Source organism: Rhyacophila brunnea, unplaced genomic scaffold (genome assembly GCF_057557595.1).
Source record: "Rhyacophila brunnea isolate RB1 unplaced genomic scaffold, BYU_Rbru_1.0 scaffold_1, whole genome shotgun sequence".
Classification (NCBI taxonomy): Eukaryota; Metazoa; Arthropoda; class Insecta; order Trichoptera; family Rhyacophilidae; genus Rhyacophila; species Rhyacophila brunnea.
The window spans coordinates 18,706,987-18,731,577 of record NW_028232751.1 but is presented as its reverse complement, the minus strand read 5'-3'; the positions used below and the strand labels follow the sequence as shown (position 1 = coordinate 18,731,577).

Here is a 24,591-nt window from a genome sequence, read left to right as displayed (position 1 = left end):
CTAACCTAACAACAGGTTCTAGACAGCCGTTCGTTCTGTCATAACTAAACGCTATTCTGATCAATATTGACGAAGCTTGCGCAGATTTTAGACTACATTGTTCATACTAACCTAGTTTCGTCATCTTCTGGTACTCTGAATATGGAGTCCCGAAATCTTGGTATATTGAGGTAAGGTGTGGGGTATGAGGGCGCGCGCCTATAACCAAACGTTGTCGAATAATGCACTTGCAACAATTCATCGCAAAAAGGTGAATAATGCTTATATATTTTATTATTACAATTTACTTATATGATAATAATTATAAACTGTTTAATAAAATAACGATTCAAAATCGGTCTTGGCAGGTCCGTAGATAGATACTGCTGTAGACGGTTAGGGTATGTATTTTTATAGGGAAGAATGATATATTATATAAGTTTAAATAGGTACTAACCTTTTTTTAGAAATATTAGAAAGCTTTGTTTTGCTGAGTTTTCTTTAAATATAATACTTCTTGGTTGTCCAATAGAAATCATCGATCCAAAAGAACGAAGGTAGGTATGTATTAAGAAAGATCATTGATAACTCCTTCACCCAAAGAAAATCCCGCAATTTTCTCGGATATTGGCCGTAAATCCAGTTTGACATCACTGTGTCTGGCAATCGCTGTAAGCCGAGAAGAAAATGCCTTTCGTGCGAAAGCACCTGTAAATATCGTGAGAGGTTCTTCTCTGTCGACAACCGTACAGATTTTTTACTTATACTTATATTTACCTATTGCTCATACGATTGACATTGCTTCTTTTAGGATAAAGCAATGAAATTGAATATTTTGTTATCCGCTGTATATATTTTTCGAGCGATTTTAAAGTATAGAATTTGCTCGTATTCAATGAAAAGAATGCCTATATATTATATTAGTTTTATTTACAATGTTGTGTACTGTCTATCTATATTCACAATTTTATGTAGTACTTATACGTATATAGTAAATTTCGTTATCGCTGTATTTCACTGATAGGTATTGTAGTCATCTCCCTTTGACCGCCACTACACACGTCTCACACTGTCTTCGTCTAGTTACACCCCCCCGGTAAACTTTTGATTTCCCAACTCCACCACATTCAAGGCTTCTCCAACGCTTCGTGTTCTTCAATCTTCGATGTCATCCATCTTCAAGCAAGTGGTAAACTTAAACTAATAATATTTTTTGTAAGATTCCCATGTATGTCTATAAGTTTATGTTGAAAGAATTCTTATGCTAAATCCATTACTAACTAACCTAATTACTATTTTTTTAGCTTTCAATTCATTATCAATTATCATTTCAATACGCTACACGACCGCACTACGTATTAATGTTGTTATTTTCATACTAAAGTATTTATTTTGAATGTGTGCCTGAGTAAGAGTTGTTTTCTCTTTCTTCTAAGTGTAAAACATAAATATTACACTAATAAATTTGAAGAGCTATTAATTTAATATTTTTTCTTGGCATACTTAATAATTATTTGTCCTTCAAGAAAACGACCTTCTTTCAAGAATATTGAAAATAGTTTGAATTTACTTGTAATTTATTTATAATTAACTTTCAAGTACATTTATTCAGGTTAGTCACCATAGACTTGTACGTAGGTACATATTATGAAGTCATTTCCCGTGCCGGATTTACTCTTGAAAGCGTCCTGGGCTAATTTTATATAAAGTACTCGTATTATATTTTTGACGTTACTAACATTGTTAAAACAATGAATTAATTTTTTTGTTTACTGTTTGGAAAAATCTCACAATTTAAGAAATTTAATATTCCATTGATACAAGAGGAAATGAGCATAATATAAATGTTGACGAATTGTTCCAACTAAATGCTGAGAAAACATTTTTCTTCTCGTACATAATTAATCCAATTTTTAGCCCATTTAGTTTTAAATCTAGACCTGCTGACCCCCTCAATTCGTTTAGTATGAATTACTTGTATAATACTCACGCGTATTGAGTATTCATTCAGTCAACTGATTGACGTTGTAATATACATATATATATATATCTACTCATATATTATGTTACTACTACCGAGACGTTTCATTCATTGGCAGTGTAAGAAATTCACGATAATATATTGAATTCGTTTGTATTCATCTCACGTAATTTTGCAAAGCCACGCTGTTGCATGATGTTTGGATGCTTTATTCATTTTGTAGGTTATTTCATTATCCATGTTATATTGAATGATACCATTTTCAGGTCAGTTCAGAATTCAATTTCTCAATCCGCCAGGATCTCCTTACGAAATATTTGGCAATGGGAAACATAGCATTACAGTACACATCGTTAGCGACAAAATCGTTCACTCTATGATACTTGCTGTTTTCAATCTTCTCATACATGTTGTAAAATGTAAAAAAAGAAAATTATTCACATACCACTAGTCATTTCTAAGCGAACCATCCGTTGAAAACGATTGGAATAAATCATATTTCTTTTCGCTTTCTGTCCAGATGCTGAAATTTTTTTAAATGATGACAAATGGTACAATATTACCAATTAATGTAAATTCAACGTGTTTCAATGTACAGTATTTAGGATCGCAGACCATTTTCGAATCTGGTCACTGACTAAAAGGTTTGATGGGTGGTACAAGTAAAATGGTGGAACAGAACGTCGTAATGTACACTTTTTTACTCGTGTTATTTGGTTATTAAATGGAATACACGTGGATATTCCCCATTTTGTCTCTATATAATATATTATGTATTGATATATGTATGCAGTGACGCCGACACTATGCATATTTCCGATCAGCCTTTCAAGCTAGTGGTCATGTTTAAATATTTAAGCGCCGACGATGGCAATCATCCGCATGGGTCTGAGTATGCGGTCAACCGACGTATAACTTAACACGGACGTTGCCGCTTACCGAATTGAACTGTGTTAGCCGTGATTTTGTATGAATGTGTGATCTGGATTCTGATCAAAGCTCAATTGTTTTGATTTTTGACAATCGATGTCTCCATCGAATCTTAGGGATTTGACTATTTCGGATGTCATCTGATCAGTGTTGCCAACTGTCGTCGACAAAAACATACCAAACGGGGTACGAAAACAAGCTATTTGGCATGAAAAAACACTAGATATTTCTCCAGTACTGACCTACCATCATTAAATACCTGAATAAATAAACTAAATATCTAGCTAATTTTCAGCACATTTAAAAATGTTAAAGACAGCAAAAACCGCTAATAAAAACGCCATAAGCTAGATGCTAGGGGCGGCAGGTTATATGAAAGTATGGTGAAGCAGGCAAGTATCGTGAGGCAGGCTGCTAATCAATTTACGACAAAATTTCCACGGTAACATTTTAATATATGGGTACGTTATAATGACCAAAGTAAATCCTGCGTGATGCCCTGATTTTTTTTATCGCGTCGCTATTTCTCGTAAGTTATCGGCTATTGTTGGTCTGCTTCATTCAGTTGTATGAGAAAACCGTTTCCTTGCCCCTCTTTTTATTTAATACCTCTATGCTAGATGCCTATCGAAAAATGCTAGATCTGGCAAGAAAAACGCTAAGTTGGCAACGTTGCATTCGACAGTGCAAAAATATGAGCTCTTATAGCATGGCAGTTTGGATTCACCAGAGAGAGGCGTCGGACGTGACGCTGGGTTGAGGGAAATGGCACAACTTTGTACGCAATTCGTTCCACTGTTGGAGATGGTAAATTGTGTCGAGTTATTTTTATCCTGATGTTTTAAACACGAGTGGTAAGAGTATTACGTCGGATTTCCTTACGAGACCTGTTATAATATTTGCATACAATAGATTACGTGATCGCCATTCGATTGCAAATTATATTGATGTGTTAAATTATCACGAAATTAATGCACCTGGCGAAAGAATAACACGTCTGTGTGGGCAAATGGTTCTGTCGGCGGTGTGACCGCGAGCTCGTTGCATTTAGCCCTGCCACGATGTCGGTCCGTGCCCATCTAGCTGGACTTGATCGGAAACGGTTGGCAGGCATTTAATATTACAACAAAAAAAATGTTTTTCCGACGTTCATTCAACATACAATATCGTCTGATTAGAGTTGGGCAAGTCGGGCGGAAATTGGTGAAAGAAACGATGATTCATTAAAATAACATACCTACCCATTTACCAAAAATGTTAAAGAAGAGATTCTAATATATATATCAGGCAGTGGTGACGGGGTGGAGGTAGGCTGTTAAGTTTCGACATAAATTGTGCACATTAAACTTTGTCAGTCATACTTATTTGTTTTCATTGATTTAAGAATACAATTAATTATTGCAGATGGTGCTTGTTAGTTTTTAAAATTCAATTAAACCCTGCCTTAACCAAAGCATAATATTTTTGGAATGCTTTGGGCGATCTGACAAAATAGTGCACGCTTTTTTATTCATACTTACTTGTTTTCGTTGAATTATAAATACATATTACAGATGGCCATGGTTAGTTTTTTTTTTTAAATTGATTAAGCCCTGTCTAAGCCAAATCGTAATTGATAAAAAATATTCTTCTATATATTAAATATCTAAAATTATGTATGGTTTAAAGTCATAATTTTAGATATTTTATAGATAGACGAATATTTTTTCACTATTATGTACCTACTATGGCTTGATTTAGACAGGGTTTAATGGAATAAAAGACTAATAAACACTATCTAAATGGTTCAATGAAAACAAATACGTTTGACTGACAACGTTTAGTTTCCACTGTTTATGTCGGATCTTAACAGCCTACCTTCACCCTTCGCCACTGATATCAGGCATGTCCAACTTAAAGTAAGCTGTGATCTACTAATCATCTATCGATCTACTCTATCATGTATCAGTATGAAATCTGGCAGTGACCTACCACATCTTATTGTCATTATTAAAAACGCATTGTATTTGGCTGAGGATACGGAAGCGTAAGCGTTCAAAAACAACATTATTGTCTTTCAACATCAAAAAAATACTTCCATTCCAATTCGTCGTGAAAATGATAATTTTCGGTCTACTTCTTGTGTATTCATTCCACTCATCGTCGGATTATTTTCTCACCGTGCAAAATAAGGAGAAATCACGCCTCTGATTAAATCGAGGGGATTCACATATTCTCTTTCTCTAACTCCTGCAGTAGACCGTGAGTGATGCAGTATGAATTAAATGATACGACTGAGGATTTCTCATTGTTAATTTGAAAACGACTTTCAAGTAAGCTAGTTAATGAAATAAAAATAGAAATAGATCATACTTAATCATATAATCAATACGATCATATTATATTACAACTGAATGTAGGTACACGCTTTTAATATTTTCAAGACTCAATTTCTATGTGCCTAGGGTGCGATCGAACAAAGTCTATACCGCGGTAGACCGCTCGATCGTGATCGACGCGTTGGATATCCCTGAATTATAGATGGAATGGACCCTAAATGTATGAAGTTAAAGTTGAAAAGGGACTCCTCGTCTACTCATTTTAAATCATGTAGATAAATTATACATATGAAAAACTGAAACTCGCTTCGATGATTTTTATAGGAAAACCATATAAGGTTCCATCTCATATATTTGATTCGTATCGTATTTATGTGAAATTTGTCCACAAACTAGCTAACCTGTGGTAAAAACCAGAGGGTTGGAGCGGAGAAACTCAAAAAGGGCTCCGCTCCAGTACTTACTACTTGCTCCAGCTCCGATTCAACTCCATAAGGTCTTCAGTGGTCAGCTCTTGGCTGTGCTCTTCCACAAACTCATCAACTTTCCTTTCCGCGTCACTCATGCGAAATTTCGCTCGTTAAGGGAGCCATTTTTTTCCCAATTTGTTTTACTCGTTGTACGAATTGCTCGTTATGAGAGTTTCGACTGTATCATCATTTATCTATGCTATGGAAAGTTTACTTGTTCCAACATTTTTGTTTTTATCTATTTTTACGAATCTGTAATCAATATAATTGCCTGTTTTCATTAATCTATTAAAAATGATTAAGTATTATTTTTTTTGAAGAAGAATAATTTATTTTTCTAACAGTGTGAACACCGCTAGTTTATCGATTATGTTGACAATTCCGTGCACCGTTAGAATTATGTCGTCTTTATTAATTATTTATTTCTCCATTTGTGCGGAAATTAATGATGGTTAGACGATAGGCAGGCGCCACTTGAATTTGCAACTCGTTAGTGGCTTGCTATGTATTGATCCCGGGAAAGTCAATTGATAATATAAGAAGATCCTTAATAAATAATAGGCAGCGTTCTTAAAATTATACGTCATGTTCGTTTTTTTAATGCGGTAGTAGTAAATTGTACGTAATTATATTATTATCGATGTTCTAACGTTGACACCTCGTATCTGACATTCAATATTTTCGATATGGGGAATTAAAATATTGTAAAAAATAAGGTAATCAAATTAAACAAAACATTAATACAGTTAAATTTAAATTATTTTTGCACAAAGTGTATTTTGTTATTTAATTTCATGTAATGGTTTATCTATCAAATTTTAACTTCTCCTTGTCAAAATTCAATATCAGATACGAGGTGTCAATTTTAGAACAGCGATATTATAACGATCTGTAAATGAGGTCCTCTTGTTTCTGAACGGAATTTTTTAAATTTCTCGATTCGAAGATTTCTGGGTTTCGAAAATTTCTGGGTTTCGAAAATTCAACGATAAATGATAAAAAATGAATAAATCACAAGTTTACTATGACGACAATAATATTTGAACCGCAGGAATTCATGGAGTATATCTAATCCAATGTTAGGAATAAATTTAGTGCTTAGGTAAGTACCTACATAGTTTCATACAAAGCAATAATTACGGTAGCTTGTTTAGTAGAGCTTAGCTGATTCGATACCACGACTGGCAAACATGTTGTCATTTTTAAATGTGTTTGATCCATTCCAAGATCCTAATAGTTCCGGCGAATGGCTAACAACCGTTTCCCGTAAACAATATGCTAATATAACTTTAACAAAGTGGAGGCCCATATGGTCCGCTTAGGAGTGTAACTAACAATTAGTCTTTTTTTACATTGTGCGTCCATTTTCACACATAAAATCTGTTGATGTGACGTATTTGAAATGTGACTTGCATTCTGGTGACGAACAGTAAAGTTGTCTTATCAACAGATTTAATGCGTGAAAATGGACGCAACAATGTAAAAAAAGATTAATTGTTAGTTACACTCCTAAGCGGACCATATGGGCCTTCACTTGGTGAAAGTTATATTAGCATATTGTTTACGGGGAATGGTTGTTAGCCATTCGCCGGAACTATTAGGATCTTGGAATGGATCAAACACATTTAAAAATGACAACATGTTTGCCAGTCGTGGTATCGAATCAGCTAAACTCTACTAAACAAGCTACGGTAATTATTTATTACTCCTGTATTCTGTTGACGATTACTGTTCATACCATTTTACTTATATGAAAATTGTACTCCTGGAATACTGTGGCACTCAATTAGAATTAATAAAATATATTTTTTTATTCTGTTCGTGATATACCTGCCGTGGGCTTTCAATTCTTAATTGCAATAATGCCTTTCTTTTTGTATGAAGGGTGGGTAATCGACGTAACCGCAAGTAATACTTAACATGTCTAGTCGAATAAGCATATAAACACGTTAGTTTTTTTGCATTAGCGAGCCAGATTAAGTTATTTGTTTTTTCTTCGCGATTATTATTCTACTAATCGGTTGTACGACGGAGGGTAGTCGTAATTTATCGTCTCGCGTATGTTTAGAGTTTTACTATATTATTATTTTTCCACTACACTCATTAATAACTATTGAATTTTCATAATATTATGTTGTACAGCAGACAAAGTCGACTGACGTTACGCGCTACACTCAAACTGTCTTCACAACTTTACAACTATGCAATATTATGTACATACGATTAACAGTACACATTGCAGTTTTGATGTCTTGGTTTTTCGATACATCATTCTTATCTGTGTATCACTACCTGAAAGCAACAGTGAGACAAAGTGAAAAAAATCGATTTTGGTATAGGTAAGTAAGTATGTAATGCGAAATGCCTATATAATTACTAGAAAAATGCCACGGTTACATTTATTAAAATTATTCTGTAACTAAAAGCAATAGTGTGTTAACTGAGATAAATGACCCACGGTAAATAATGGTATACAAACAATTCTATCATTGGGTATCATTTATTATAAACCTCAGAAAAAACAAAATAAATATATATCTATACATAAATATAAACATTAAAGTTCAATTATCTCGAAACTACTATTTTTGATTTATCCCACTGTTGCTTTCAGGTCACAATGACATCGGACAACTTGAAATGTCTATTTACAAAAACTGACTAGTTCTCATATGGTCAAAACCTAACAAAAAATACGGATGTCCGTCCAGAATCTTACTCGATTTTTTTTAACTTTTCAAAAAAAGTGAGAATCTTGAAATTTTATAAAAAATCTCGAGAAACGAGAAAATTCGATCACAGTCTCTGTAATCTAAGCATCGGAATGCCTACTTCGTGTGATGACATAATTATTTACCTGAACGAGTGAGAAATACACTCGTGAGCTGTCGACGATGTAGTCAAACCTTATTGAATTTGGCGATGTACTGTTTACCAACAAAAAATAACAATCGGTGTGTGTACTTATGTACGCGCGTTAGAAGTTATACTTCTTTGGCGTAACAAAACAAAAAAAAACTCTTTGCCATACAGCGGTTATAATCGATTCAGAAGTGCCCATGATGAATTAATAAAAAACCAAATTTTTTTGGCGTGTTATTATGATAATATTCATTTCGGTCTCAAGGGTATTTTATCGATATAGGTACCGTCAGCAATAATATTATGTATGCGAATAAATAATATTATTGCAGAATGTACCTACTTTGCAAGAAAAAAATCTCAAAACATGTGTTTAAAAAAATTAGCAAACCGCTATTTCGACCATCTTCATTTAAACAGACGACTATACAACTATGTTCGTTAACAATAATAATTTATTACAAATCAAAAGTACAACATAGCCTATTTAATGGTTTAACTGAAACGCGATATTGGCTTTTGTGATGAAACATAATAATCATTATTGTGTTCAATTATTATAAACCGCTAATAAATAAGTTGACATGGGATATGCGACAAATATTATCCTAAACTGTAAAAATATGTATTTTTGTGTATCAAGTGTCTAAATATTGTAAATTTACAACATACCATTGTTTGAATTATTTACCAACTCAACAGTACAAAATTTATTTATTTATTGATATATAATTTTACTCATAAATGATACTTCCATAAATACTGCCTCAAATCTTAATGAATAATCATAATATTAAATTGTGTTGCATTGACGCGCGCAACTTCCGTAACACGCCAAATGCGTTATATCGGCGTCACGCGCCAAAAATATACTCTGATCTGTTTTCCCAAACGCGCCAAAAGAAGTATAACTTCAAAAATATTATATTCTAATAACGGAACACAGCGTCCGACTGTCCAATTCATAGATCGTCTCTTTCGTGGCTATTCTACCGCATATAATTTGGTCACCCCTACACAATACCATAATCTTCAGCTCTCTTTCATAGTACTTGAAAATAATCTATCGCAATGCTTTTGGGCTGTGCGCTGTCACCGAAATCTCTCAAATAGATTCTTTATCCGCCTTGCAACAATCCCGAAAGTATCCCCACAATTTATTGTCACTTTCTTGGGAAAGGAATCTGTTTCTCATGTACAAAAATATGTCCATCAATATTTTATGGATATAAGCCGCATAAAAGATTGCCTGTTTTTATAGCGGCTTTGCCCTTTCTTGCGGTTATAAAAACTATATACATTATACTAGGTATATTATAGTATACTTAGTAAGTATATGTATGATCGACAGTGTGCCATTTTCATGGTTTTATTAATTAACAGTCAGTAATGCTTGGCGTAGAAACAGTCAAAGGATGCCTTCATCATAAAATAAGCGCTTCCTTTATTTGCGTGTCAGTATATTTTTCAAATTTAAAATTTTCGTTTACGTGGATGTTGTCTCTCACCTTACAACAATTTAATACGTCTTCTCCCTGTTTCACTCAATCCTACACATTTACATATATTTCCTCCCTTACGTTACACACAGAAAGATATACAGATCGATAATTCAAGACGAATAGTAAGAATAATATAATGTAATTACGAGTATTATGAAAAAAATAACAAGGGGCAAAGTCAAATTTAATCATTGATTAGTGGCGAATTTTGATACGTGACATTTTTAGCCATTGAATGTTACAGTTAATAGTTATGTTGCCAGGACTTTTTGAAGTAATACTTCTTTTGGCGCGTTTGCGAAATCAGATCAGAGTGTATTTTTGGCGTGCGACATGTAACACATCATTTATTTTTTCACACGAAAAAAATACACTCGATTGGATTCGAACCACCGATTGTTCGGTTAACAGCCGAACGCACTACCTTTACGCCACAGTATGATACTGCAATCGTGACGATTATACAGTATAATATTATAGTTTAGAATTGTTCCGTTGGCTAGGCAGCGAATTTATTGTTGTTGGCCATTTGCAATTCCTTACGTAAACAAACAATTAAACGTGAAAGTGACAGTTGGTACTTTAAAAATAAAAACAACGAGACACCATTATATAATTAAGTAATATAAGTTAAAGTGTATAGAAATAAACCGACGGCATTCCAATAAGCGGTCCTTTTTCTTGAGTGTGTAATTTAACAAGATAATTAAGAGCTAGTCAAAGAATCTAGTTTATCACAAGTTTTGTTTTGTTACGCCAAAGAAGTATAACTTCTAACGCGCGTACACAAGTACACACCGATTTTTTTTAATAATATGATTGATTGTTTTTTATGCTTTCAATAATAATATCACAATAGATTAATTAGACAGAAATGCGAAAGCCATTCGTCATAGACCAAGACTTTGACGCCTGTTTTGGTTTAAGACTTCATGACTGGAAAGTCATTAATTGCAAGAAGTAGGTACAAAGTCCCCTGAGTGTATTCAAATGTTACCAATATTGAATGCGCCTTGCGTTTACGTGATAGTTTTTGATGCATATTATGTATGATACAGACGTAAATATTGAAAATATTATATTATTTAACACATGTTTAAGCTTATCTTATATTTATTCACACAAGAATCATTCCTTCGTAAAACCTCATCCAGAAGCTAACGCAGTACTCTTTATTTTTATGTTCCCTATACTCTTAGATTAAAAAAAATACACCTTTTTTCAGCCTCATTTGCTTTATACAAAATCGCCACACGGTGTCCAATATAAATATTATACTTTTATGTCTAACATATTATACCTAAAGATTTTGCAGAAAATCTTATTGTATAAAGATTGAGCCCTAAACGTATGGAAGTGATTGCAAAAAATTGGAGACTGAGCCTACTGGCTAACTTAAATTTCCTTCTACCATTCATACATAGTACATATATCAAACTGGAAGATGCTGTGATTTTTCCAGTGAAATCACAGAAGGCTCCGTCTGGAAGAATATTCAACGTCTTTGCCACCGTCATCAAGGCTGCTATGACTAGTATTTCTATAAACGTTTGGAATAATAATTATGCTTACTAATAGACTCATTTGAAATTAGGTTCTGCCAAGTAAAATAATACCAATATATAATGAAATATAAATCTATTTGTTATACGTGATTAATATTAGGCAACTTGGTGATGGAGGGTGTAACCAATCCGTCAATTAATACAGACATTACATTTCAGTAACACGATATTTCGTTTTGACTGTTCATTGAGCAGTAAGTGACTAGACTCCAGTTGTCAAAATCATATAATTGGCTACTTAGCTCGACTCGCTTATTAAATCTCGAAAAATTCATTAAAAAAATTATTCTTTCTGTTGCCATATAATTATGCCGTGTGGACGGAATCGGCCACATAAGAGGTCACTAACTTGGCATAGCAACCCATTCAAATAATGTAAGGTCTATGGCAGACGTGGACAAATGCGGCTCTTCGTTGGGTTGAGTGCGGCTCCCAATATAGATAAAGATATAGGTATTTTCATTCACCATTATACTTACTTTAAGTTTTCTTTTAAATTATTCAATTAATAACTAATAATTTAATTACATTTGAATTTTTGTATTGAATACTACGTGAGAACGTGACTATGGCGTGGCTCTTTACATATATAAGAAAATCCACAATGTGGCTCTCGTTGACCTCATATATGCCTATCCCCGGTCAATGGTATTAATTATGATTGACATATATTATAAAGATGTCATTTCGACAAACCTTTCAAAGAGAATTCGCTATTAGCCAGTTACTCAACCCCTACAATATTTTTGAATGTTTCTGTTGGATAGCAACAATGACATTAATATGGACGAATCATCTGGAAAAGAAAATGACACTCACTTTATTGTCGGGTCTGCCGAATGGCATAATCTGTTCTAACGCCATTACAATAAAGGTGATATTGCTATAAATTCCTGATGCTTTTTGTTGGGTCTGCCGAATGGTTCGGTTCGAACAGGTTCGCTCAAATGAACATTGACATTAGAAACACTGGTCTAACGCCATTACAATAAAGGTCATATTGCTATAAATTCCCGATGCGTGATATCGCATAATGGAAATTGCGTGACGTCTACCTATACATGCGAATGCGCGAATTTACTTGCTAGCTACTGTATTGAGTGCGTCGTCCATAAATAATGTCATTGGATAGCAATGCTGCAATTTTACTAGTACTTACAAATTAATTCTGGCAAAAAAGTACCCTAATCCGTTACCTAAAATATAAAATCATTAAATATTATAAGTATTCATTTAAGGTAAGTAGAATTTTTATAACATTATTTAAGCAAAATATACCCTTTCTTATCTAGAATGATCGTTACGTATATTAAGTGATTTTTGAAGACGTTTAAAATGCATTTGGGTGATTTCACACGCGAATGTGTTCCGCAAAAAATGCGTTATCTATCTTCCGATTATATCTATTTGGCACCTCAGTACTGCCGAGCGCTCCCAGGAAGTTATGGTCCAGCAGTATGTTTCAATCAAAAAAATCAAGTTTTGTATTATTATCTTCAAAGTATGAAGCTTTATTTCTCAGGCATGAAAGCAGTTGGCCTGTCACTGAGTATTCTTCCTTTTTATAGTCTCCACGCTCCACGCTCCACGTGTCGAGTTTGATACAAAAACGTAGAAAACGTCGAAGTTATACTTACGCAGATTTAAAGATCAGAAATGTTTTACGACAAAATTATAATGTGTCTATGAGGCCATGGATTCGGTAGGCGTTTATGAGCCAAACTGTTGCGGATGTCAAGCGACGTATATTGGTCAGACTACCCGGACCATTAAAAAGCGTGTGAGTGAACTCGAGAATGCAAATCGGTTAAAATATTATGCAATATCAGCGAATTACAGGTGACGAGTTTGATTGAGATACCGAGAGTCGGAATTGGAACTGGGACAACGGAACGGGAACGCTAGGACAATCGGGCGCCACACTGTCATATGAAATAAATAGACGTTCGTTATGGTGTTATACAGAAAGTGGACGAGAAATTTATCTACTACTTAGTAGTTTAAATTCATTTTGCTCTTAATAACATAATGTTTTTTTATTGCGGATTGAGAGTCATTATGCCGGAGACTTTATATAAAAATAAATCAACTCTCTTCTCGTTGGAACTTGAACATAATATGCTCAATTAAATCATTATTTACGTGTGCATATTTAAATTCTCACAAAGTAATAAATAATAATTTAAATATAAATAATAATATTAATTATATAATTTAAAAGTGCCTACCTATTCACAAACGACTATTTTTTTCGAATTTCATTCGATTGCATGGCGCCCCGTTGTCCCGGCGCCGAATCGTCCTAGACCAGTCGGAATAAAGGTTTTGCGCCTGCTAATGGATGATGGAACCCTGACAATATTAATAATGAACCACCACATATGATAGAATATATTATTATCTTCTGACTGGTGACAGGCAAACACTAAATACTTAGTACCTACCTAATATAAAAACTTTAAATGAATATTAGTTTTATTATATTGTACTATATGAAAACAGTTTTTCTTTTTGAACTGTAAGTTTTGGGCATCCTCAGGTCATTTTGTGTCTAAATAGTAGCCTAACTTTTTAGAATGGGTAACAATAAATATTAATATTTAAATGGCAATTTAATTAACTTAATAGTAGTTACATATAACTCTTTCTCTCTCTCTCTACCAACATACCTACTAACATATTAATATACAGTCGATTCAATATGACGTCGACTACAAGCTTGGCGTATTAATTATTTAATGAATTAATAGGCTTGAAATGGAAAACATTAAGACACGTATAAATTGTTGTTTTTATTTAATAAAACGCAATTTTTATGTAGTACTTATTCTACTTTTAATTGGATTTATTAAAAGTGGAATAAGTACTACATAAAAATTGCGTTTTATTAAATAAAAACAACAATACAATGCAGTTCCACCATGAATTGACAGTTAACAAAATAAAAGACACGTATAAATATTTTTTTAAGCTACGTTTCAAATGTTTTACACATTTCCTGCGATATTATCTATGTACTCAGTGTTTCCCAAACTATCGACGTCTGTGTACCCCTTGTATAATTTTCGTAACACAGAGTACCCCTCGTAAAAAAAATGTATATACTTTAATAACAATCAAAATATATTTATTTTTTCTTTTTTAGTACACAAACGAACGAAAAATGAAATTCATTCATAATAAAATATAAATAAAAGTTATGAGCATATTATAAATAACATTCATGAAAATCAATGAGAAGAATGAAATTATTTATGTTGAGACAGATGTTAATAATTTGGTGCCCTGGTTTTTAATTTTAATCTGAGATGCGGTTCCACATCCAAGAGTCCGTTCTTTTTTTGACTTAATGTCTATGCTGAAAAAGCAACTTCACATAGTGAAGTATTGAAATAAAACAGACACCTCTCAGCTACGTAGGTATATTTAAGAATTTTAGGGCTAACTGCATAACATACAATAAGTCCAAGGTCGATTCGATAGTTTAAGTTATATACATGTATATACATTTAGTTAGACATGTAAATCTTTCTTTGTGACACAACGGTAATGATTTTCCCTGTCTGCTGCCACTCTGAACAGGCAGGGATGAAGTGCTCTCGTATAGGAAATCATCCCCTGAATGAAATTATAATAGGCAGAAATAATATCGATCATGCGGCCAAAGTAAGCTAGCTTTCTAGTTCTAATTTCTATGATAAACATTTCATTTTCGACATTCGTAATTTTGTCGTCCTTCCAACTGATACGTAGCATGCGCTTGAACACCAACATTGTAAAAGATTCAAGTTTTTAAGCGTTGTGTCTATGAAGACAGTATTTTACTATTCTCGATCTGATTCCCAAATTTTGATCATGGTGACATAAAATAACTTTTATTAGTCGCGTGAAAAGCCTGGCATATGATACAATATTTTAATTTTAATTCGAAATTAGTGGATGCTGCTTGGAATGACATGGAATAGATTCTATTATCTACTATTCAAATAATTTTTAAGAAAGGTACATATTTATTGTGTATTAAAAGTACATTTTTTTCTTACGATTTAATAAGACAGCATTATTTTTTTGTTGTTGTGTAAATAAATGTACTTATTCATCTTGTGCTCTTAAACTGATATAGTAGCTACTCTCCGGTCTACGCAAATATAATTTCATCAACTTCCTAGGGGTTTTAACGTGTATGTGAAAGGATTCCACCGATGAAAGCGTCTTTAATACTGTAAATCAACAGATGGCTGATATTCTGATCTTTCTTTGTAGATAGAGGCGTTATTTGTTTTTCTGTCTTAGAGCATCCTTTTACCCTCTTTATGGGCTAAAAAGATAAGAAAATACATCTTATGTTCCGTCTATTTGTTAATTAAATAATTTGAACAAAACTGTTCAACAATATTGTGTTTCCATGAATTATATTGCCCCTAAATTATTTTTTGTTAATATCTGTTCTAATACTTTACGTTAATGTATTTAGTTTTTCGTCCTAAATAAGTAAAGTTGTTATAGTAAAAGTTTGATGAGATATCTAACTATTCTTGGAATATTACCTAGTGAATAATATATTGAATTATTCATAACATCTACCCAATCGTCGTAGAGTCTGTGTAACTATTATATTATTATGTATTGGTAAAGATACGTCTGTTGCCTATTACTATCCCACATTCTGCGTATGTAGTACTTAATCGAAATTTCTCTTTTCTGTTTTTGTAAAAAATTCGCTAAGTAAGAATACTTTGGGGTGAATTATTGTGTGTTGGGTCGACGTTTGAACGTTTCTAAGCCGTTGTAGATATTTTTAATGAAAAATCTTAGTTGTAAATTATTAACATTGGTGGACATGGAGATTGTAAATTTATTAGAGAAATTGAAGTACGATTCGTAAATTACGATAGCACAGCGCCTATCTGTAGGTACATGCATGATTGAATGGTTTTTGAAACTCATTATAATATAAAGTTGTAAGCTAGTATTATTCAGATACCTTGAATACCCTCATTGTAATAAAGAATTGGGTCTGAATTTATCGCAAGTGGTGATTGTTTACCTACCTACTTGGTGAGCAAAACTTTTTTTTGCTAATTATATGTACAGTTTCGAATACTTACGATACGCTGATGACATGTGGTTTTACATAATAGTTTATTTACATAGTATCAATCTATATCTACGGAGTAAGGTTGGATAAAGATTTTTTATGTTACTGTATAATTTAAATTAATTCTTATTTCCAACTGGTTTAAATTAAAATTCGTATGAAATTCAAAATTACTCCTAAATAAAATTGGTTCGAAATTTGAATTTTTGTTACTTTTTGTTTAAGTCTACGTACACGAGTTCATTCTTTGCAATTTATACGCAAGAGAAAAGGCAGACGCTTTTTACGTGTTGAAGCGGCCAATAACCATAAGGCATACGACAGCTGCGGTATTATTCACCCTACATATTTTATTTTATGCCCCCTAAGATAAATCTGTTCGGAGAGATGTGCGCGCACTTGTCTTCGATTGGATGCGAAAGCTCTCGTTCACGTGGAGAGTGTGTCGTAGCAGCCCGAGGAAAATCCTCGCGGACCAGCGTGCCGTGCCACACGTGAAAGGGGCAAGAATAAAAGAGGAGGCAGCCGTTCGCTTCCAGTGTTTCCACAGGTAAGGTCGTCGGCGGGTCTGAATGGCGGGGGTGGATTCGAGTGGTTGGCGGGGGGGGGGAAGGGGGCGCGGACGCCGGCGCGCGAACTCCTTGCCAATATTGATCTAACCGTCTCCGACTGGCCGCGTGCTCAGCGGGTAGTGTAGCAGGCCGCCGCGAAGCTCGCTCGCGCCCGTCCACAAGCCGTCATTTGCGCTCGCCGCTCTGCAGAATCGACGGAAAGATAAATAAAATCAGGCGGTCCTCATCATCGGTGGATCCGTTGGCGCGGCTCGAACCCAGATGCGGCCGACTCCGCTCGCTCACTGACGCCGCACTCACCTGGCAACGCGCGCCCCCCCTGCCCATCGATTTAATGAATCGGAGGCAATCTATTTTATTATTCGGTGCTCTGTGAAATTAATGTTGGACGCGTGAATCGAACCGGTCTCGCGAAATTCTCAACGCGCTCATTTCGCAACAGGACAATCAGGTAAGTGCCCTTATCTCTTACCTCCCATTCATAAACGAACCGATTATTTATAAACTTACCCCCATCACACTATAAAACCTACGATCTATTATTATTATTACTAATATTTTTATTTGTAGTCATGTGTCATCTGGTTATTACTCACACTACCAAACACAAAAACAACATAAAAACTTCCTGAATTTTAATATTGTAACTATTAAGTATTATATTATTTGTTAACAATACATTTTTTAAACAAGTGACCGGAACAGCGCACGCGACCCCCGGAAAATCATGCCTTTGTTCAGTTACGATCGGACCCGATTTATTAACTTCGAATGTGTATTTTTTTTTTAAATCCACTATTCAATATCGTTTGTTCCTTTACGTCGAATACAAAGTAACCACTCTATAAATTCTACGCAAAACATATTAACAAGCACATGTAATTTATTATATTTTATAATAACATGAAGGTGTGTAATATTGTCGAATTATAGAATACAATAATTCCTTCCGTTACCCACGCGTTTATAATAATTTGCGTGGTGCCTATTCTTTCAGCACGATAAAGTTAATTTAATTCAGTACACTGTTATATATGTAATATTGTATTGTCGTGACATTGTATTTAATTGTAACTTTACATCACATTAGGTTAAATCCGGATATAATAACCATTTTACATAGCTTGTTGAATAGCCAATAAAAACAATGATTTCGCATTCGTAGAAGATGATAGCAAACTTTATGTGCTAGGGCTAAGTGTATAAACACACTTAACTGAAATGAAGTATTCGGTTCGATTTTATGACCGAATCAAATATGTTTTCCTTTTAAAATTGATTCCTGCCAGAATCGCGCAAATGTATTATAGGTAGCTGGGTACATTATTCCGATACCGGTCGCGTGGATATCGAGCTGTATGTTTTTATGGCCCCATAAAACGTATTATTATTTTGCAATGAAAAGATATTTCCGGACGGCCTCCAGAGCACATGATATAATGTCTTGCAGAAAGCTTCTCCGGTACCGAAAGTTAATCGGATGTGATGCTATGCGGTGCGGCGCGACGAAATGCGATGCTCCTGTGTGTGTCAACCTTTGCTCTCCGGTGTCTGGTTCGGCGCGACACTCGTCCGTACACAGGTGACTACAACTTTGCTGATGTTGGGGGGTGGGTAACCCGGCACCCTTGTTGATTCTCACTACCTTGTTACTGCTTGCTAATCGTAGCAGTTGGCTAGTACATTGTTTACCACTGCTTTGAAATTCATAGTTATCCACATTTATGGCCGATATCATATAAACATAATATATTATACAGTTTTTATTTTATTCAGTTCATATAGTAAAGCTTGGTACTATTTTGTATCAATAAATTAATTTAGACATTCGTTTGGTTCTTATACATGGTCTCTGGTTGTCATCTTCTTGGTCGTACATTCATGGCTGAGGATTGTGACCACATTTGAATTTTGTCATCCTAGGAGCGACCAAGACTTTCCATCCTTCTCGATCTTCCGCTTCTCTCAGGGCAGAATGGATGGTGGCCCCAGTCAGCTCTTTCACTTGGACGCTCTTTCTCTGCTTCGCCTTCTCTGGAGGCCACCCAAAACCACCAGTCTCTCCGGGTTGTCTGGTCTGCGCTGACAATATGTAAAAAAAAAACTTCAGAATTCGTCTCATACTTATTGTCGAGAGCCGTTCCTTTATTTGCAGTCTCTGGGCGATCGCCTGGTTCGTCCTGTGCTCTGTCCAAGAAATACGAAGCATTCGGCGCCATTCTGGTTGTCTAACACTCTAACTGAATCTAAATGAACATCTTTTTATTTCGTATTGGTGCACAAAAGTTGTGTTCTTTCCTAGTCAATCATTGTTGACTGAATATTATTCTAACTATGTCATACGAATGGCCGATTGATAGGAAATTGACGTTATTCATGACAATACTACAATTCTTCATAATAGTGGTATTCTCTCTTCTTCTCTGCGCCGTTTTATGTCAAGGGTTGGCAATTAAATTTCAGTACATTTCCCCATTTTGTGCCAGTCATATCAGATCACCAACGCCATGAATATTGAGATACTTATGGAGATTGTTTAGCCATGACAATCTTTGTTTAATAATGCTTGTAATAATTATAGCCAAATTGATTCGGCTTTCACGTTATCAATACATTTTTTTAACTTATTATTAACTTGCGACTCAAGTAAGGCTTCAATGTTTTTCCATTTTCTTGGGTACCTATGTCGAATCTGAGTTCACTTGCAGGTGCACTTATAAACTGTTCCCACCGTCGGGCAAATGATTGAGCGACTAGCGTTTAACGACGCCTTTGGTTGTTGGTGAGATTGCGTCAAGTTTGTCGGTTCGCGTTAAGTCGCTACCTTATTCATGTCTACTTTACGCGGAAAGATCCGATTCATTTTCAGGACACTTGAAACAAAATTGTCACAACATATCATTGTCATAGCATTTTTCTTCGAGGCTTGACGTCTTTAGTCATCGACATTAATTAAGCCCTCATATCGCTCTTAACCTCCTACATAACCCCCAGGCATCTCACCGTATCGGTTCCACACGAGTTAATTTTTTTTAGTCATGTTTTCCTCAGTCTCAGGAACTATAATTATAGGTAAAGGTTTCGAATTTTTTTACTTGGCGATTGTTAAAACCCCAGCCTGATTCACGGGACCATCGCAGAATTTTACTCTCAAGCGATATCATTTTATATATATATTTTTTAAAACAAAGTAAACGAGAATACCCTATTAAACTTGTATACGCCTTGTCTTAGTCGCCCGTCGTTGGTTAGCGCGTCTCGGCTTATTAGTTCTGAGAGCCTTGCAATTTGCGGATAGTAAGCACCACTCAACGCTGACGTCTCGCGACTTCGGATCGCGTTTCACTGAGCCGGGTCATTCGGTGTGATATGGGGCAAAACACCGGGGGATACGAGCGATTCATCCCTGTGTAAATATTGTATGTACGGCCCATCTGGGCGAGATAATAATGTAGAAAGGTAACACCGTGGCGCAAAATGACGAATTCGCGTCATTATTTCTACAATTTTTATTGAAATAGACTAAAAAAATATATTTATTTATTTATACATGGCTGTTATAAATAAAAAGCTTTGTAAGTAGAACTTTTTTAGTCAAAAATTTGTCACGAAACATCTTAAAGGATCACATGATATTTTGACTGTGTTCTATTCGATTTGAGTTATATATAAATAATATTTTCAATCCATACTACAAATTAGGTAAATGATCATGCACAAAATAAACATATTTTAGATATAGAACATTGAAAATAAATGCAATGAATTTTTCTTTCAGGCCAATGAATTGACTATAATACAATTTGCGTAGCTCGGTGTGTTTTGGAAAGCGGGAAGATATTTTCTATGACCGTCATATCATATACCTATATATTATAATATATATATTCCGAATCTGCTGATTGCTCAAATGATCGCATTCATTTTTTACGAGATATTGCTTGAGTGTACCGTGAAGGTTGCAAACCTGAATATAACACCGATGATTTTAAGTCGAAATTTTAACGTCAACTTCGCTTCGCAAGAGGTACATGCACGTTATTAATATGCACTTAAATATGATTCGGGTGAATCAACCAAGAGACCCCGGAACAACCATTGAAACTGTTTTGGCAAGATATTCGGACCAATTTCATTTGAGAATGTTTATACTAATTATATCATATTTTAGTTCACATAAATCAATTGTTCCGTTTTTAGATTGCGAATTTGAAAAAAAAATGTAGAATACAAGTGAACGTATTTTATATGTATGTAGGCAGATTATATAAGTACCTACCGTTCCATACCATCTATACTAAATAAGTTTTACATACATTTGCCACGCACATTTTAGTAGAACGATATATTAATTTTATAATAGGTATAACTATTTTTAACGCCATTAAAATATCAACGTTAAGATATTTTATATTCATCAGACCAACCCACTGCTCGATTAAGACCTCTCCAAGCTAATTCTATTCCTATTGATATTCTCTATTGCGTTGACACGTACTCCCGCAGAATCCGATATAGCAGGCTGTTTTTAATATTACAGTTAGCGATTCAATATTGTAACCATACCGAGATTGGTTTCGATATAGATAAAAGGATTTCTGGTTATACACATTTTTATTTTATAAAAAACTCAATGTTTTCTTAAAAACAATAATATAAATACGAGGGTTGTCCAAAAATTAAAGACCTTTATTATTTAAAAAAATCAGGAAAATTTTATTTTTACAAAAAAGCATACGAAATTTTAGGTACATATCCCCACCATTTTTGACGTCGTCCCTGTTAAGATCGATGCACTTGGTAAGCCGTGTCACTAGGTTCTCGATTCCCTAGTAGAACTACGGCCCCGCCGACCCCAAAAATGTTCTCATCTCTTCCTCCACGTCCTCGTCGTTCGTTTTCTGCCAAAATATTGCTTCGGGTGAAGAAAAAGAAGGAAATAACTTGGCACTAGGTCGGGGTGTTATGAGCAAGATGGTGGAGGACATCACATTTGAATGAGTCCAAAAGCTTCAAAAAGACTTTTCTAAGAGCTTTCAAAGAGCTTTTCACATGATTTTATTTGTGAGCTGCCGTCAGTGTTTTGGGCACCCAACGAGCACACTTTTGCCTACCAAAATTTTCCCCTCAAAATCATTTGTATGGTAGACTTACTGACTTCTGGGATCAAAATTGCCAGCTCACGGACTGTCAGACGGCGATCTTCATGAACTTTCTTCAACATAACGTCACCGATTGAGGACCTCCTTCCTCTCCCCTCCACATCATGAATACTCGTTCTACCACTCAAAAACTCTGTACACCTCTTCCTGACAATCCGCTGGTTCATCACATTGCTATAATTGGATGTGAGACGACGATGGATTTCAACAGGGTGGATCTCCCTCCTCGTTGAGAAACCGAATGATTGAAGGCACCTCGCAGGCGGCGGGATTCGACAGCGGAGCGTCCATCTCATACAGACTCAAAGGTCACACTGAAGCAGCTACTACCGAGTCGTCTCACCACTCGTTCTGGAGATCGTCATCTTTTGAGAAATAACATCTGCGTCGCCAAAAATAAATAATGGTCTTTTATGCTTGGACAACCCTCGTACATTGAAACTATGAAGACATTTTTCGCACATTAGAGAAAACTAAATAAAACAAATTTTAATCATTGTAACATAATATGGGATAATAAAATGGAATTTTATAACGAATTCACTAGTTGATCTTTGACTTTAAATAAAAAATGTTTTTAGATGGTACGTATTGATTAATAATAACACTTTAAAATGTACATAAATGATCAATTTTTCTTAAATTGTGAAGCGTCGTGTTTTTCCGTGGGTGCCTCTGAATATGACTACCTATCTATGGATATATTATAGTCCCATTTATTTTTCGAATTTTCTATGCTAGTTATCAAAATAATATTACACGTGTTCTTATGCTTAATATATTATGTACCTACATAACCACCACACTACTTTAGTTATAATTTAGTGTTTTTTATCTTCTCTTGGTGCCGTGTCATATTGATTGTTGACGCTCAAATTGCAGTATGTACATATCCATATTCTGGGGCAGTCGCATCTGGTTACCAGCGTCTTTGACATTTAGCCCCTTACGGAGATTGTGTAGCCAAGAGAATCTCCTTCTGCCCTTGCATTTGCTGCCCTCTACCTTACCTTGTTTATTTAATTTTTTATATTTTGTTTAAATCTTCAAACCGACATATTTTGGATTTCATAAAAAAATCCGTTAAAAAAAGTCATGTTTAATTTTTACTTCATATATTTTGCTTTTCGTGAGAAAATTCGTGTGACTTCCTCTGTCGCGAGGAGATGCTTTTCACAATAAAAAAAAAGTGACGTCAAAAACATTTTTCTCCTTGAAATGTTTAAAACCGACGATTTCAAAAATTGTATTGAAGGCGACGCTCGTCCAGCACGAGTTTTTTTATTAAGTATATCTTTTTTCTTTTTAAAAAATCCAAGAAGGAAAACTAAATAATACTCTTTCGTGCCTTGGAATGACAACCCGCTGGCTCCGTTTAGGTGGATTTTTCAACGTCAGACGACATTTGCGAGAAATTGCAAATTAAAGTAATTATTTTTTTATTATACGACCGCCGTGGTCGGCGGTGGTTGCTTGACGGTGGTTACGGCTGGTGGTGGTCGCTGTAAAATTGTCACTGGGTCCAGCATTACGCCTTTCTCACTAAATCTTTTTTATCACACAATTCGGCAGTCGTTTGAAGGCCGAACGTATTTTTTTTTATTCTGACGTTATGAAAAATAACCGTATTGTAGTATATCAGACATTGTTGGTGATATATAATTTTCACTGTGAAGTGCCAAATATTTCACAAACATTTTATCTTATTAATTTCATTGGCATTTACATAATATAATAACCCCATAGTAATGGTTTTAAAAACGAAGGTTTTTATGATACTTGAGTTTTTTTATGTTGACAGATATCTTAGATCTTTACGAAAATTTAGATACTTAGGTAATTTTCAAAAACCTAAATTAAACGTTGTCATGACGGAAACTAATCAACAGTTGCGTAATTTCATTTGCCTACTTTATGTTATAGTATATGTTTTTAGGGGAAGAATACTAATAATTATTGTACTATTCAACAATACCAATAAAAAAGTCGATTATTTTGTGGTAAATTATCATTATTTTTACTTTTAAATAGCACGAAGTTGAGGTTTTATTAATCCTTGTTACGACTTTGTTACGACGAAGTTAGGTCATTCGATTTTTGCTCTGGATCAAAACATATTTAAAACTACGCCTGATTTTTGATTGAAGCGGGA

At 34.6% G+C, this 24,591-nt stretch overlaps 2 protein-coding genes across 3 annotated transcripts in view; both read left to right on the top strand.

Moving 5' to 3' along the window:
* Nucleotides 1–24,591, top strand: part of Nca (neurocalcin homolog) — a 299,269-nt gene that overhangs the window by 156,194 nt on the left and 118,484 nt on the right. The gene's annotated exons all lie outside the window — the stretch shown is intronic.
* Nucleotides 1–24,591, top strand: part of LOC147079552 (neuronal calcium sensor 2) — a 285,081-nt gene that overhangs the window by 153,760 nt on the left and 106,730 nt on the right. Inside the window, exon 1 of one of the 2 annotated variants that reach the window (XM_085941591.1) lies at nt 17,367–17,728. The exons of the other annotated variant lie outside the window; for it this stretch is intronic. The gene's annotated coding sequence lies outside the window, so the exon portion shown is untranslated. Of the gene's footprint in view, nt 1–17,366; nt 17,729–24,591 lie in introns of those variants that run through there. 2 annotated transcript variants of the gene reach the window in all.